Source organism: Cryptomeria japonica, chromosome 10 (assembly GCF_030272615.1).
Source record: "Cryptomeria japonica chromosome 10, Sugi_1.0, whole genome shotgun sequence".
Lineage (NCBI taxonomy): Eukaryota > Viridiplantae > Streptophyta > Pinopsida > Cupressales > Cupressaceae > Cryptomeria > Cryptomeria japonica.
This window is the reverse complement of record NC_081414.1, coordinates 222932819-222952048: the sequence shown is the minus strand read 5'-3', so window position 1 is coordinate 222952048 and position 19230 is coordinate 222932819.

The following is a 19230-nucleotide window of genomic DNA, read 5'->3' as shown; positions in this document are numbered from 1 at the left end:
GGCTTACAATGATTTTACAATAATAAACAAAATATATTAACAACAAAATTCATGTTGGCTTCTGTGCCGGTATGCTTCCTTTCATTGCTGGTGCCGGTGGTCTATGTGTCAGTGTAGAATCTAACTTTGCTGGTGCTGGTGGATTGCCTTGCCGGTGACATAGGATTGTAAGGTTGCCATCAATGACAAAACCTTCAATCACCTACAATGTCTCATTGGAGTGTGCATTTGCCAATAGAGAATAGGTTGCCCCTAGATCCTCAATTTAGCAATCTATATAACTTGTCAAATCACCTTTAACCAAAACACCTTGGGGTACTTGAGATAATGCATTATAAGACTCTATCTTATCCATCCTTAATGACTCCATAGCTTCAGCAGTGATAAAAATAATCTCTACTGGTGTAGATGACAATGCCATTCTAAATAATCTTGATTTGAGAGAGAGATTGACAAAAATACCTTGTTCCCTTCACGCTGCTAGGGTTTCCGGTTGCTCTCTCGTTTGCACACCCGATTCACCTTTCCTTAGCTTCAAATCTAATTGAAATTTTTAATCCATAGCACAAATTCATTCTCAATATGTTAACAATGCTCTGTTTCGCTTTGCAAGTTCTCCCAAAATGCTTCTTCGAATGCAAATAGGGTAAAAATGACTTAGTGAAATTTCCTTTTATTAAGTTACCCACTGCATTTATTACACTACTGATAGGGTAACAAATCCTAATTACCACTTAACAAACTCACCTATATTGGTAGGCATATCAACCGGTTGGTAATCCTTAGAAAATCGATTGACAAAAATATCAAAATTCTTATATTACAACTTGAAATGCAAAATTTTATTACCATAATATCTTCAAGGGGTTCAAAAATGAATTTACCGATATGCTCCCCTTAAGCTTGTTGAAAAGCTCAGTTTACTGGTGTAGCATTCTCCACACTAGGTGAAGGATTTGATTCTTTTGATGGCTTGTCCTCACTTTTCTTCTTCTAAATCCTATTCATCTCTGCTCTGGTTTCTTCAACATCAACCTTCTACTTTCCTTTTTGATCTTCAAAGTGTTTTATCAGTTGGTTCTTCTTAGTTCTGCAAAACTTAGCAATGTGTCCTAGTTTATGACAATGATAGCAAGCCATCCTAGATGCTCTCCAAGGTTCTGCATTACCTCTTCCAGTCCTTCTTCTGCAGTTCATAGCCACATGTCCAAAGTTGTTGCAAATTTTGCAAATCACATTTGTTACTTTCTCCATCTCATAGGGACTAAACTGGTTGACATAGGGTTTTTGCCAGTTCATATTTCTCCAGTTGTCATAAGTCCTTTTCCAGTCACCGATAGGTCTTGAATTCATGTGAGGTGCTAGGTTATTTTCTCCATATCTGCATTCAAATAATCTATGTCCATACTTATTGCATGTGTAACAATGACCTTCAAATCTTCTAGACACATATCTAGTATTATAATTATATCTTGTGTTCTCATTAGATCTGCTTCTACACACATTAGCAGTATGTCCAGGTTTGAGACAATTAAAAAAAACTGGTTTAAACTTCTTCTTACCTGATTTCATGCCTTTGGATACCGGTTTGTCTTTTGATGAAATATCCTTTGTTTTAGAAGAATCACTTTTCTCAAATGTATTGAATCCTAATCTAGATGTGTCACCTTTCATTCTCTGAGATTGGATCTGTTCATCCAACATAGAGGATCTCTTGTTGAACTTTTCAATCTTCTCATTGGCCTTAGTAAGTTCTTTGGTAAGATCTTCATTATGCTTCGTAAGAGTCTCTCTAAGAGACATTGCCATCTCAAGATCTAACCGTAATTCTTCTTTCTCCTAATGCCAATGTTCACACAAAGCTGCATTCTCCTACTTGATCTTAGAGATCTCATGATCTTTCTCTTTGATCAGGTCTTCAACTACCCTCCTTGCTTCAAGTTCTTGACTCATACAGATTGTAAGAACTTCAAGTTCTCTCCTTAGTTGAAGTTTTTCACCATTCATTTTCTCCACTTCTTCAACCAGTGCAGCAATGTTGGCCTCATCTAAAGAGTTGTTGTTAGAGATCTCCAATAATTTCTTAGTCGATTGTTTCCTCTTTGCTTGTGTAGCCTTAAATCTGCCTCTTAGGGTTTCAATCTCATCCCTAGTTTCAACAAGTACTCTAGCCATCTCTCTATAACTCATATCTCCCATAATGACTTTAGGGTTTCCTTCCAAGTGATTAAGCCTTAAGGAAGTTAGGATTTGATACCAATTGATAAACTTATAAAGCATTGAGAGGGGGGGTGAATCAGTGATAGAAAAAACAATAACACTTTAATCCTAGACCGATAAAAACATTTAACCAATTTACTTAAGAATTTGCATGCAATCCAAAGTGTTATAAAAGAATTCACAACAAGTAAAACATTCACCATAATACAAGTATTTATACATGGAAAATCCAACTGGGAAAAACCACGGTGAATTTGAACTCACAAGTTAACTATCTGCAGAAATAGGTAACTAACCGGTTAAGGTCTACAAATGCTCTATTAGGAGAAGATCCTGTTAAATATCCCAAGCCTTGATAGGAGCTATACCTAGTTAAAGGTAACCTCAGTGGAGGATTTAGATCCAAGTTAATGAATCACCTTGTTAGAGCTTACCCAGTTAGGGGATTTAAACTGCTGTAATGATTAGAAAACAACAGGTGGTATGATCTAGAAAATAGAACATTCTTCTTGTTTAGATCCTTCTATGTTCACTCATTACTACATCACCTACATACTCTATAACTCCTTCAACAAATCGCATCAACATCAACTCATAACATCACTTGTATCTTGCATATGAAAATAACTCATCACAATGTCTTTTTATAGATATTAGATTTCATGTCGGCTCCTGAACCTCAACACAATTTCCTAGGTTCAGTGAATTTGGACAAACTTCCTTAACACATCACAAATCACCACCAAAAATGTCGATTGGTGGTAACACATCACGACCGGTGATAACTCATCACACAATCTGGAAAACTGGTTGGAACACTAATACCAGTTGAGTGTTGACTTCTTCAAACCCACAAACCGATTGTCTCCATGCGCCTCCTTGTCTCTCTCCGTTGCATCTCAAAACTGGTAACAATCGAATTGACAAAAACTGATTGTATTAACTGCATATACCGATTGTTTACATATACTGATTTAGACACCTTCATATCAGTTAGACTTACTCTATACATATGATACCGGTTTGCAATACAAAGACTTAATAGTAGTACCAGTTTGACCTAACTGGTATACAAATATGACTATGACAATCAAAACATATGTGTGCCATCAATGACAACACATAAATTCATCCAATACTAAAATCATCATCATGCCAACATAAGATATCTCCAGCAAACTCCCCCTAAAATCAAGATAGACCAAGTCATTTTTTACATGATCTCTCTCCCTCTTTAACAACAATGCCAAAGATCCCAAAACAGAAAACCAAACTCTCTCTCCCCAAAATAGAAATAAAATCTCTGTCCCCCAAAACATAGACAACCAAGACAACAGACTACTCCAACAAAGGAGCAACACCAACTCATCAATCCAAATAAAAGGACAAGGCTCTGAAATCCACTGGATTGATGCAACTCAATTCATCTAGTTATCACTGGGAGGGGTGGATACCTCTAACTTGTCTCTCAATTAGACAAATGTATCTGCAAGCAAAGGCTTAGTGAAAATATCAACAATTTGTTCCTTTGTAGATACATACTCTAGCTTCACCTTCTCTTCACTGAATTGCTCTCTCAAGTAATGATATTTGATTAACACATGCTTAGTCTTTGAATGTTGCACCAAATTCTTTGACATTTTAATAGCACTGGAATTATCATAGTAAATGATAGTAGGCTTATCATAAATGATTGATATCTTTCAACATTTGCGTCATCCAAACTACCCAAGTGCAATTACTAGCAACAACAATGTACTCAGTTTCAACAATAGATAAGGACACTGAACCTTGTTTCTTACTAGCCCATGAAACCAATTTATTTTCCAAAAGTAATGCTCCATCGGTAGTTCTCTTTTGGTCATCAACATCACCATCCCAATCAACATCAATTTAAGCCCATAATATGAAATCATCATTCCTCAGATACCACAAACCATAATCCACAATTCCCTTCAGGTATATAAATATCCTCTTAACAATAGTGACAAGACTTTCTTTTAGATCAACTTGATATCTAGCAGGCATACACACACCATGCATAATGTCTGACCTAGTCTGAGTAAGATATAACAATCCAGCAACCATAGATCTATACAAAATCTAATTAGCTTTCAGAGATTCATCATTCTTAGATAGTTTGTAACCAATAACCATAGGAGTTCCATTGGTTTGGAGTCATCTAACCCAAAATTCTTTAGCAATTCCTTCACATACTTAGTTTGAGATATGAATATACCCTTTTTAGTCTGTGTAATCTACAAACCTAAGAAAAATTTCATCTCACCAATCATATACATCTCAAATTCTTTCTGCATATCACCAACAAACTTCATGCTTAAGTCATCATCACCACCAAATATAATATCATCAATAAAGACTTCAAAAATTAGGATGTTATCATTCTCAATCTTAAATTACATATTACTATTAGCAACACCTTTAGTAAATCCCAATTTCAACAAGTATTTATCTAATGTAACATACCATACTCTAGGGGCTTTCTTCAATCCATAAGGAGCTTTCTTCAATTTACATACTATGTCTCCATCATCCGACAATGAAAAACCATTGGGTTTCTCAATATAGACTTCTTTCTCCAGATCACCATTCAAAAAGGTAGATTTGACATCCATTTGATATACCTTGAAATATTTATAAGTAGCATAAGCAAGCAATAGTCTAACATCTTCAAGTTTGGCAATCAAAGAAAAAGTCTCCTCATAATCAATTCCTTCCTTTTGAGAATATTCTTTGCAAACCAGTATAGCTTTATTTTTGACAGCTTCACTGACTACATTCAATTTGTTCCTGAATACCCATTTAGTACCAATGACATTCTTATCCTTAGGTCTAGGCACAAGTTCTTATGTATTATTCTTTCCAATCTGATCTAGTTCTTCTTCCATAGCTCTCATCCAACTTTCATCTTTACAATCTTCAACAACATCTTTAGGTTCAACTTTAGAAATCAAACATACTTCTTCAACAACTAACCTTCTTCTAGTCATTACACCTTTATTCTTATCACCAATTATTTGATTTTCAGAATGATTTAATCTTACATACCTTAGAGTCTTCTGATTGTTCTGATTCTTAGGTTCATGAAAATCTTCACTGGCAACAACAACATCCAGATTAACTATCTCTTCTAGATCATTCTGCTTAGGTTCTTCAGTTTGAACAGGAGCTAAAACAACATGCTGACCATCATCATAACCACATGCTCTGATCTCTTTTCCAGGGTTCTCATCCACCTTCACATTTGAACTCTCTACTATCTTTCTTTGTCTCTTATTGTAGCACCGATAGATTTTAGTCTTTGTAGAATATCCCAAGAAAATTCCTTCGTCACTTCTAGCATCAAAATTTCCTATATCCTCATCTCTTTTAATATAACATTTTCCACCAAATACTCTGAAATATCTTACAGTAGGAACATGATCAAACCATAGCTCATAAGGGGTCTTATTGGTATCACCTTTGATATGAACTCTATTTAATGTGTAAACAATAGTGCTAATGACTTCTCTCCATTAGATCAGAACATTTCCCTCAATTAGCATAGTCCTTCTAGCATCCAAAATAGTTTTGTTCTTCCTCTCAATAACTCCATTCTACTGAGGGGTTCTAAGAGTAGATAGTTGTCTTCTAATTCCATGCATCTCATAGAATGAATTGAACTCATCGAAACAAAATTTTCCACATCTATCAGATCTCAGACACTTCACCTTTAGTCCAGACTCAATCTCAACCTTTGCTCTGAATATCTTGAGTTTGTCCAATGCTTCTATTTTCTTCCTCAAAAAGACAACCCACATCATCCTGGAATAATCATCAATTAACAACACAAAATATCTATCACCCTGCACACTTCTAACATTTGTAGGCCTACATAGGTCAGTATACACAAGATGTAGTAGTCCATCAGATGTATACTATTTTCTCTTGAAAGAAATCCTTGTTTGCTTACCCAATTGACATTCCTTACATACTGAATTAGCGAGCTTAACAATCTTAGGTAGATCTCTAACAATATGTGTAGAGTAGATCTTAATCATTGAACCAAAATTCACATGACCCATTCTCCTATGCCACAACCAAATCTAGTCAATCTGAGCAATGAAACAAATTTTCTCACCAACAATCAAAAGAAAAATGTAACCTTTTGTCTTAGTTCCGGATACAATTTCCATACCAGAGGTATTTAGGATCTTTCATTTTCCATCCTTGAATTGTAGATCATAACCTTTATCAACCATCTATCCAACACTCAAAATATTATGCTTTAAACCTTCAACATACAAGACATCATCAGTTTTATTCTTACCATCAAAAGAAATAGAACCTCTCCCATGGATCAGACAGGCTTTGTCATCTCCAAATCTAACTATTCGTCCATCATGCCTTTCCATGCTTACAAATTTTCTTTTATCATTGGTCATATGATGTGAACAACCACTATCGATTATCCATTCATCTTTCTCTTCAACTTTAGTAGCTAAAGCCTTCTCCTCAACAGTGCAACTTGTGGAGTCAATAGGTACAAGTCTATCTTCTTTAATGGCAATAAACACAACTTCATCTCCTTTTGATTCTTCATCTATAAGACCTTCATCAGTAGTATAATAATAGTTCTTCCAATTTCTAAACTTCTGATTCGACTTGTAAGGCTTATCATACTTCTCATACTTTTCATATCTATCATACTTATCATGCTTATCATACCCGTCATACTTAGCCATTCTCTTCGAACATCTAGAAGAAAAATCTCCTATCTTATTACAAGAGAAACATTTCAAAGGAAACTTTCCATCATACTTACCAGCTCCTTTAGGCAATCTCCAAGCAATTAATGCTTCAAGCTCATCTAGCTCTCTTTCTTTCTCTTCTGTCTCTCTTCTCTCTCTTTTATATCTAGATATTCTGCATTCACCGAGATCATACTTTTACTTACCAAATATAGATACAAATTCTTTAAATGTTATCTCATAATTTCCATGTGATTCTCCAAACTCACTTAGATCAAATGTAGCAAGCTTTCCAACCAACACATCTCTTGTCATTGTAGTCACACTTTGGATCTCATCAATATCAACAACCTTATGTTTATAAGAAGGAGGCAAAGATCTCAAAACCTTAGCAACAATTTCATCTTCCTCAATAGTTACATAGACACATCTGATACCTAGGACAAATTCATTCACCTTATCCATGTAAGAGTGTATGTTCTCATCATCTCCCATCTTCAATGTCTCATATTTTCCTTTCAAACTCTAAAACTTGGAAACTTTCACTTGTTTATCACCTTCATACAAAATCTCAAGCTTCTCCCAGATCTCATGTGTGGTTTGAAGTCCCATTACATTTGTCATCTCAGAGTCAGTCAGGGCACTAAGAAATGCTTCCTTTTCTCTAATATTATGTTCAACTTCCTTGATTTTATCAAGAGTAGTCGATCCATTCGGAGGAACAGTATAGGCATTCTTTGTAATCTTCCATTAATCTTCTCTACAACATTTTAAGTGCACTTCCATCTGGTTCTTCCATATAGCATAGTTACTTCCATCAAACCTCAGACTATCCTTCTTAAAGAGAATACCTTGAGCTTCCATCCCGAATCTCCTCGAGCGATTAAGCTTCTACTAGAGGACCTATCTCTGATACCAATTGTTAGCAACAACCAAGAAGGAAGACTAAGAGGGGAGGGGTGAATAAGTCTTCACTAGATTAGTAATTTTAATCACCAAAAATAGATCTGATAAAATGCAATTATAACAAATTAAAATCACAACATACAACACCAAGATTTTGATGTGGAAAACCTGGTTAAGGGAAAAACCATGGTGGGAACCTACCCACAGTAAGATGATACTCTGCAATAGTATGTGAAAATATTATAATGGAGAATGCACATGCATTTAGGCACACTGCCTAGAGCTCACTACTCAAATATAATGGTCTGGAAGACTACAACCCTTAGGTAAGTCTCACAGACTTACAATAAGATTCAGACTACAATCTAGAAGAAATGAACTGAAAGAATAGCATCTCCAAATGCATGTTTACAGTTCCGGTTAAGCACAATTGTTTTCTCTACAACACCAATGTCTCCTCAACACAACACTAAAGGATAGATCACTTGTTTACACATACACCTCTCTCTGATGATGCAGATACAACATCGAAACCCAAATTACATGAATGTCTTAACTATATATACAATTCATCAACCTTGATAACAAGGTCGACTAAACTCTCAACCCTTAACTCATAATTACAAAATTATATCACATGATACAAAGACTGATCAACGGACCAATACAATGATTTACATATCATAGTATGTACCTACATCAAATTCCCAAACACTCAGCTCCACCGAAAATCACGCCAAGATCAACTACAACACGCTACACCACTAGAAATACTACATAGCATAAAAATTATCATTGGTTGATAGAAACTACTAAAAAATTGCATATAAATCAATGTAGATCACCGAAACAAATAGGACATGACTAGGAAACACCAACAAACACATTAGAATCATCAGAAATAGATGCATCAACACCACTTTTCAAATCTTTATCGATCAATGTCTGAAAGCTCAAGAACACAACCGATTGACAATTTTCACAAAGAAAGATAAATTGTGGAGCACCAAATAACGATCCATCTGAAATGAAGATACATAAGACCATCCCAAACAATATCTCAAAATCTCAACACAAGATTTGATCACACCGGAATATAGGAGGAAATACTGAACTCTACAAAACAATGATTAACAAAACAATACTGCAAAACCTGATCATAAGATCTTCCCAATCTGCAAGCACCGGAGAAAATCATAGGAATATATTGACATTAATAACAATAACATATCCTAGTAGTAACAATGACCAACAATATCAAACAAGGTGAGTTGGTTAAGAGGTGCACACTTAAAATAAATATTGTCTTTAAAATTCCCTACCTTTATATTTTAAAGGTTATGTTCTCAAAACCCACCAAGAGTATTACAAGTTGAATATATATTGGTAGATAGTCATTTGTTTAAACATTTTTAAATCCACGTGTCTTTGGTTCAAGTCTTAAAAGTGCAAAATTGAACTGGACTTTTTAATCTTCATCAATTCAATTTTTTTCTACGTAATAAATGTAATCATTACCTTTGCATATTTTTATAAATAAAATTGAGCTATATATTAATACCAAGATTAAAATGTGAATCAATCCTCAAAAAATAGTGAGTTGAATCCATCTTATCCCAAAATTGACTAGACTGGCCTAGCTAGGAAAGAAGGAACAAGTGGGTCAAAAAATGGAGACAACCACAATACACAACCAAAAAATGAAATATCGATTCAATGAATTGATTGTTTTGTCAAGAAAAATTTCTAAAGTTTATTATTATTTAAAAAAAACTATGATGCACCATAGAAAAGATTCCATGTTAGGATGGAATATTTTGTTTTTATATGTTGAATTAATAGTTAAAAAAGATCATGACATCCCAATGAATCAATTGTATTTTCAATAAATGTAAATTTTAAGATCTACTTAGAATATTTATATTTATGAAAATTGAGAAAATATATTTATGTACAAAGTTTAAAGTAATAAATATATAAGAAAGTGCAGGGCAAAGATTTACTCCCAAAAAAGAAGAAAAAGAAAGGATCGGGTCTACCAGTAGATAAAAAGAATAATACGACAGTGATAGATTCTTCCACATTGCATCATCTGCAGGCTCTGCATATTTCTCCAAATACACACAGGAAATCCAAGGGTTTTGAAAGATTTGGCTGCATTGAATTATATCATTGGATGAATTTGGTTTCCTCGCTGCCTCTGATCGAAAACCTCATCACACATTTCCAGCAAAACCCTAACTAGTGGTGTGAGGATTTGGTGGGTGTTTTGAGGGCAGAAAACCTCAGATCTGAATGTATTATTGCTGTAGCCTTATTCTGCATCATACAGCAGCAAGATTGCATTGACAAAATTCAGGAAAAGGGCCAGTTCTGGGCGTAATCAATCATAGGGCACAAAAAATCAAATACAGGAAGGAGGATTGTGTTTTACGGGTATCTTCAAGCGAAGAAAAGCGTTTATTGTTGTTAATACAGTGATTGGATATGGTTGATAGAGGACATTTGGGTTCATGGGCGGATGTGGGTTGGGAAGACCCACCTCATGTTCCGCAGTGGGTCTACACGAACGACAGATGGAAGGACATGGCGATACAGGTAAATCAGAGCGGAACTAACAAGGTTTTTCAACCAGCTTCAAAATACTTTCAAGGCTTCTTTGGGAACATACGAAGTATGGCATGGAGGAAGAATAACAATGGAAAGAGATTCACTCAAGGGCATTTTAATAATGGTGCGAATAAAGGAAATTTTGAGAAGCAATTCAAGGGCTTTTTGAGGAAATGGTCTTTGGATCTGGGCAATCAGCGAACGTTTGCTAGGGTTGTTGGCTTGGCATATAAGGAGACTCCGACTAGGATTTTTGTTTCTTCATAGTAGGTGGGAAATAAGGTAAATGTGAACCTCAAGGAAGCTAGTCCGAAAAAGGTAAGTAAGATACCTTCTGATCCTATTTTGCTGGGGGTTTCTTCATCACAGGTTTGGGCTCCTATCCCTTGTATTGATCTTTTGGGTTCCTATGTCGATAAGAAAGCGAATTGTTTGCATACAAATGCTATTTCTGGGGAAATTTGGGGTGATCAAATTAGTTTGTTAAAGCTTTATCATAAATTGCAAAAAAGATGGGGGGATATGCATTATTTTCAATTATTGTCTGCGAATGCTTTTATTATTGTCTTTGGTTCTCCTTATTTCAGAGATGAGGTATTAAGAACTTCACATCATTGGTTTGGAAAACATTTAATTTCAATTGCGGCTTGGAAACCTTTTTTTGTTCCTTCTTGGTCTAGTTCAAAACTTATTCCTTTCTGGTTTGGTTTACCTAAAATTCCTTTTGAATTATGGATCCAGATGTTATTGAGAAAATTGGAAATACTATTGGAACTTTTTTAACATCTAAAATGGACTTTGTGGATGGGGAGGTTCTGGTAAAAATTTGTGTTCTTATTAACCCTAACAATGTTTGCCCCTGTACTTGTAATATCAAGTCTCATGATGGCATTTGACACCAGTCAATTGAGAAATTAGATGCAGAGCTTCTTAAGTCTCCTTTACTTTTGGATGCTCCGTTACTTATGGATTATAAGAAAAACTAGCAGGTTGTTGGCTCTGTCCCTAAATCCCTTAATAAAGATAGTTTGTCTGTGGGACCTTTGGTTGAAGGATGTGGAAATGTCTCTTCACATAAATTGATAGAAATAGGTCACATTAATCTTGAAAATAATCCATTGTGTCATAGTTCTAGGAAACCAAATGATCACACTTCGGGTTCGGTCTCACTTTCGTCTTTACTAAAGACATTTTCTAATAATGGGGGTATAGTGGATGGTAATCCCCTGATGAATGGAGTAGATCATCCATTGATGATAGATTTCCCTAAGATGCCAAATAATCACACAAAGGGTAAGGACGATGATTTGTCTTCATGCACTCAAAAAGAGGTTTTGGATTCTTCAAAGAATGTGAATTTAGATAAAAATGCAGTGGTTGATATGGAAACTATTAAACAAGTACCTGCCATAGGTTTTCCTAATGATGCTTCTTTAGTTCAGGAAATTAAGAATTTGGTGTCTAATAATTCCCCTCTGAATGTTGAAATTAATATGGCTAATGAATCTTCCTTAGGGAATAGTAATCCGTCAGAGGTTGTCCCTATTATTATGCCAGATGAGAATCTGGTTCAGCAAGTAAATGATATTTTTAACAATCATGCACATAAAATGGATGAGGGTATTACTGATAGAGTTGTTTGTTCAATTGAGAAGGATTTGGGGGGTATAAACTCGACCCTTCCAATTTCTGCATCAGCTAATCCTTTTGTGGTTTTGGCTACAACAGAGTTGGGTTTTGAAGATAATCCATTTATCCTGGCTTCTCCAAAGTCATGCAAGAGTTTACCAATTGTCCAAACAACTCCGGTTTTTTCACCATTGGTGGTTTCTCCTAGGAGAGGTAGGCCTCCAAATAATCTTAAGACTCAAATGGAAATTGATGCTGGAATTCAAAAGACTTTGTCCCTTTCTCCTGCTAGTGGGCAAGGGAGGCATTCAGTCTCTCTTGGTAGGCCTAAGAAAACATGCCTAACTCCTGTAAGTGTAAAAAGAAAGAGGAGTAAAAGATTTGTGACTAGTCCTCCTATGACAAGATCAGGGGTTGTGAAACATAATTTGCAAGGTTGCTTTGGGGAAAGAAAAAATTCTCCAATTAATGGGAAGAGGGGAGCTTCGGCCTCCCCTCGAAGACAATGAGAATTATTTCTTGGAATGTTAGGGGCTTAAATGCCCCTAACAAGAGATGATTAATTAAGTCCCAGATGGACTTAATTAAGTGTGATATTTTTATGTTGCAAGAAACAAAGTTGTCAAAGGAGTCTGCTGAGTTGGTTTTTTCATCTTGGAGAAGGTGGAATTTTCTTTCTTCTCTGACTTGTGGTGCTTCAAGAGGTTTGGCACTACTTTGGAATAATTATAATATTGAGGTACAGTTAGTGGCATCTACTACAAATTGGATGTTGGCTTTAGTTATAAGCAAGATTTCGAAGGTTAAATTCTAGCTTTTTAACATTTATGCTCTGTCAAGAATTCAAGGGAAGAGTAAGTTATGGGGTGAATTAAAGAGGATTTATTCTCCCTTAAAACATGGTTCCTTTATTATCTTCGGGGGTGATTTTAATGCTATCACTGATTTAGATGAGAAAAGAGGAGGTGTTTTCCCTAATAAAAGGATTATGGATGACTTTGGGGATTTCATTTATGATATGAGCCTTTTTGATTGTAAGTCTCAGAATGGGGTTTTCACATGGACAAACATGAGAAGGGATTTTTCTTAGATTGCTGAGAGATTAGATCGGTTTTTGTTATCTGAGAATTGGATTGATTCAGATTTTGAATTCTTTTCCTCTATTCTACCAGTCTCGGGTTCTGATCATTTTCCAATTTCCCTTTCAGTTATTGAGGATAGGACTTCTTTTAAGTCTCCATTTAAATTTGAGCCCATGTGGTTTAGGGATTCTTCCTTTTTGCCTCTGCTTATGAAATGGTGGAATTCTGCTCCTTTTTTTCTTGGGTTCCGTATGTTTCAGATTGCTAAGAAGTTAAGTTATTTGAAATTGAATATTAGGGAATGAAATATCCCGCATTTTAAGAACATTTTTCTGGAGAAACAAAGGATTCAAGATATGATTGAGTGTCTTAATACTCATGTGCTTCAACATGGTATGGTGCCACAAGTTTTTGATGAATTGAAGTCACTAAAATTACAACTTGAGGAGGTGTTAGCTAGAGAGGAAATCTATTGGAGACAAAAATCTAGAGAGTTATGGCTTTCAGATGGTGACAGGAACACAAATTTTTTCATTCTTCAACTAAGATTAAAAGATGTAAGAATATAATATCTTGTATTCAGTGTTAGAATGGAAATTTATTGACAGAGCCAGAGGACATTGCTTCAGAAGCAGTTAGGTTTTTTAAGTCATTATTATCTTCGAAAAATGGAAATCTCAGCAATGATATTATATCTAATATTCCTCCTTTAGTATCTTTGGAAGACAATAAGATGTTGATGTCTCCCTTTTCCTTAGATGCTGTCTTTGCCATGAATCCAGATAAAGCTCTGGGACCAGATGGTTTTACTCCTTTATTTTTCTAGAAATGTTGGGATTTTGTGGGAAATGATGTTTTATTGGCTCTCGAGGAAGCTAGGAGAAATAGGTCTATTTTAAAAGAACTTAATAATACAATGATTGCAATTATTCCTAAAAAAGAGGATACTAAGACTTTTGCTGACTTCCGCCCCATTGCTTTATGTAACACTTTGTATAAGATATTTACGAAGGCAATTCCCCTTAGGTTGGCAAAAATTCTACCTAGGATCATTTCATTGGAGCAAGGTGGTTTTGTTCCTGTAAGGGAGACAACAAAGGGTGCAATTGTAGCACATGAGGTGCTGCATTCTATTTCCACCCAAAGAACCCCGACCATGATACTTAAACTAGACATGATGAAGGCTTATGATAGAGTAGAGTGGGGGGCTTTATGTGTTGTTCTTGAGAAGTTAGGTTTTTCCAAGGCCTGGGTCAAATGGATTCGTGCATGTATTTCTTTTGCAAGATTCTCAGTTTTAATTAATGGTTCTCCTTGTGGTTTTTTCACTTCCTCTAGGGGTTTGAGACAGGGAGATCCCCTTTCTCCCTTTTTGTTTATTCTCCTAGCTGAAACCTTTAGTTGGGCTATTAGGGCTGCTAAAGTGGGGGGGCTTTGGAAAGGTATAAGGATTCAGAATATTCCCCAAAGTATTTCTCATTGTCTCTTTGCAGATGATACTCTGTTATTTGGACATGCTTCATTAGTAGAGGCATAAGTGATTAAAGGAATAATACAAAATTATGCATCATTTTCTGGTCAGAAAGTGAATGGTGATAAATCAAAGATTTTTTTCCTTAATACATCACAACTGGTTCAACATAGGTTGCAATCCTTTTGGGGATTTGAGACTGGAAATATTCCATGTACTTACCTTGGGATTCCTTTCTTTGTTAAACAGGATAAGATTGGTTTTTGGGATAAGATTATTTTGGTCATTTCTAAAAGAATTCTCTCATGGAATCATAGATGGTTATCTTTGGCAAGTAAAATTGTTCTTATCAAGTCTGTTTTGAATGTTGTTCCCTTATATCTCATGTCTGTTTTGAAGTCTCCAAAAGTAGCTATTGTTAGTTTACAAGATACTCTTGGAGATTTTCTTTGAAACAATAATAAAGATGGCAAGAAGAAACTCTCTTTAGTTGCATGGGATAAGGTATGTTTGCTTAAGGAACTTGGGGGAACAGGAATTCAGAGTCTGGAAAATCAGAATTTAGCCTTAGGTGCTAAGTTGGTTTGGAAATTATATGACAAGCCTAGCTCCTTATGGGCACAAATTATGTTTGCCAAATATTTAAATAATGGACTGAGAGAGTACATTTTTAAAGTCTCAAATTTGCCTTTGGGATCTGCTATTTGGAATTTCCTTTGTAAATGTAGATCAGTTATTTTGCCTCATCTCTCATGGATTGTTCATAATGGTAGAAAGGTTAGATTTTGGGATGAAGTATGGAATGGACACACACCTTTGGTGAATATTAGGGATTGGTCTCCTCTGATCACTGTTCTTTCCTCCCTTTGGGGTGTTTTTGTAGCAGATTATTTTGAAATTGTGACTAGTGGACCCCTTAAGCTAGCTAGATGGAAGTCGATTGATTTCTTAGATGTTGATCAAAGCATGAAATTAGCTTTTGAGAAGATTTTGGGGGATATAATTATATTTCTTTCTGATTTTGAGGATGAACTTATTTGGACAAAGAATATTTCTGGTAAGTACACTGTTAATGATGGTTACAACTATCTTATGGTTGCTAAAGATTTATCATCTTGGCCTTATAAGTTGTTTTGGCATTCGGCTTGTCTTCCTAAAGCTGGAGCCTTTTCTTGGTTGGCAGTTCAGGATAGAGTCCTTACAGGTATGAGACTAGACAAGCTTGGTATTACTGTTGTTTTCCCTTGTGTCCTTTGTAACAAAAAATTGGAATCTTCTTCACACCTGTTCCTACATTGTGATTATGCTTATGAATGTTGGCAGTGGTTATATGAGAAGTTAAATATATCCTTTGTTATTGGTAAGGATCTCATTTCCCATTTTAGATATTGGCCCTTTATGTTTGCCTCATCTTTTTATGCATGCCTTTGGATCATATCTCCATCTATTGTGATTTGGAATGTTTGGCTAGAGAGAAACAACATGATATTTAAAAAGCAAGGTCTCCTATGTCCGAGGTTCTATTAAAAATTGAGTCTTCAATCTCTAAGGTTGCTTTGTCATTTATTTATAAGAATTTGGAAAATCTTACTTCTTTTTTGCACTGGGATAGTAAAGTTACTAGAGTTTGGAAGATGTTGTCAATTTTACCCTCTCATGGTTCAATTTTAAAAAAGAATGATGCAATGGGTAAGAGATGCTCTGCTAGATGGAAACCTCCTCCACAGGGGCACTTTAAACTGAATTTTGATGGGGCATCTTGTGGTAACCCTGGGCCGGCTGGGGTAGGCATGGTAATTTATGATCACAATGCAAATTTTATTCGAGCTAAGTGTCATGCTATTGGTTTTAAATCTAACAATTATGCGGAATTTCATGCTTTGTCTTTTGGATTGGATATGGCAATCTCTTTGGGAATTAAGGACTTAATAATTGAAGGTGATTCTATGGTGATTATTCAATGTGTTATGAAAAAGAAATCGAATTGTTGGAATTTACAGTATATACTTGATCCCATTTTACAAAAAATAGAATTGTTTGAATCTTTCTTAGTATCCCATTGTTATAGAGAAGTTAATAAGATTGTGAATTATTTGCCAAATTTAGCCATTGATAGCAATGCTAATCAACGAGAGGTGGGTTTTGAGGAAATTCCTTCTAGGGTATGGGAAGCTTTGCAGCAATAGTTATATGATTTTCTTGAGTAATGTTGATGTAAAATTTTATGATGATTATTCCCGCTTTCCCCTTTCATTTCAAGTATTCATGTTCGTTGTCTGGAGGAGAGTTTGAGCTCATGGTATTTGATACAATAGTGTTTTTCCAAAAGTTTTTTGATACTTTCTTTTTTGGCAGGAAGGTTTTTGGCTCATGGGATTTGGCACAAGGCTTTGGAAAATTTTGTCTTCTTCCATTGATAGTAGTTGTGAAGTCTACAGTTGAAAATTATCCGATGGGTTTTTTTGGCAAATTGTCATATGGGCTCTATGCAAAACTAATATTATATGTGTTGTGACCGCATTTTGTATGTGGTTTTGGGCAGGGTGCATAAACTGATCCGTTGGATACTATAGGTTTATTTTATGAGCTGTGATCAGAGGTTTTCTTCCCAGGATTCTTTCCTCCGGTATGCTCTTTGAATCCTGTGTAAAAAATAAAAAAATATTAATAAAAAAGTTTAGTGGAATAATCCACTTTTATTGAATATATATATATATATATATATAAGAAAGTATAAGAAAAATGAATTTACTATGTAAAGAGTTACATCCCTGCATTTAACTTTATTTTTTGATATTTTGTTAGCAATAAAATTGTAGAGTCAAATATATATAGTTAAAAAAAATCAGGACATCCCAATGAATCAATTGTATTTTCAATAAATGTAAATTTTAAGATTTACTTAAAATATATAAAATTGTGAAAATCGAGAAAATATATTTATATACAAAGTTTAAAGTAATAAATATATAAGAAAGTATATGAAAAATGAATTTACTATGTAAAGAGTTACATCCTTGCATTTAACTTTATTTTTTGATATTTTGTTAGCAATTAAATTGTAGTGTCAAATATAGAGAATGCATATTTTAAAATATTTTTTTTTATAAATAAAAATAATATATTTTGTTAAGTTACATCATTTTCAAAACTCAAGACATATATGCCAATTTTTAGTGACTCAAGTTAAAAATTAGATTAGTGCTGGTTGTTTGATTTATAAAAGTGTGATAAAACTTTAAATTTTTACCCTAAGATTAGTTAAATATAGGACATGACAAGTTACCCCACTCAAAATTGCTTGTCCTTGAGAAACTGAAAATTCAAATGCTCCAAAACATGAGGGGTCTTCCCATAGTACATCTTCTATTGGGAGACATTTCTATCATACCAAATACTCCTTGGTGCTTCTATTTCTTAGTTTTCTTTCCCTCGCATCTATGATTACTCCAAGAATCAAAATCAACTTTGCTTCTTAATCAACCAGATGCAACATATTTGAGGGTATAATATGTCTCGTAAGTGCTCTTTTAAGATAAGACATGTAAAATGGTGTGAATGGTATTCCCCTTTGGTAACTCCAACTCATAAGAAACTTCATTAATCATTCTTAAAATTTGATAAGGCTTGCAAAAATAAACCTCATGGTTTTCAAAGCCAATTTATTTTGAGGATGATTGCTTGTATGAATATAGCATCATGAACACCATGTCTCCAACCTCAAATGTTCTCTTTATCATAGGGTGGTTCATATACAACTTATGTTGATCTATTGAGTCTTTTGTGGATTATACTTGATTTGTTTTAAAATGTATTGGTTCTATTTGATCAAATCACTAACTCTTGAAACCTTGACATTTGATAAAATAAGGTCAACAAAGATTTAGTCTTCATACTAGCACAAATCCATGAATGATGTCAATTTAATAGACATGTGATAAGTGTTGTTGAATAGTAGTTCTCCTCTTGATAGGAGCCATTTGACACATGTCATATGATAATCAATGACATAATTTGTAAGTAACCTTTGATGAATTTGTTCATAATATAAGTTCAACCATCTATTTTTCGATGGTAGGTAGTGGTAGGTGTGAGCTCAATTCTAGCCAAGAGAAAGAGTTCTTTATAAAAAAATCAAGAAACACTTTACTCTATCACTCATGATACTCCTAGGTAGTCCATGGAGCTTCAACACTTCATTTAAGAACTTATTAAAAAATTATTGGACTTTATATTATAAAGAAATAACAAAGAAATGGGCATACTTTGTGGGTTTATTTGCCAAATGACATATGCAATCCTTACCTTTGACTTTAGGAAGTCTAGTAATGAAATCCATCAAAACACTTCCCACTTCTACTTTGGAATAGGTAAGGTATTAGGAGTAAGATCTACCAACCTTCACAATTTCTAACATTCATAATTATATGTATTTTATTATTTATTGCCTACTAATGCTAAGTCATCTAGTGGGATCCATCAGTTAGGTGGCTTCCTAGTTAGTGGTGACTATGTGACACATATACAACCCATGTAGAGGTAGTTGTCCCACTTAGAGGAT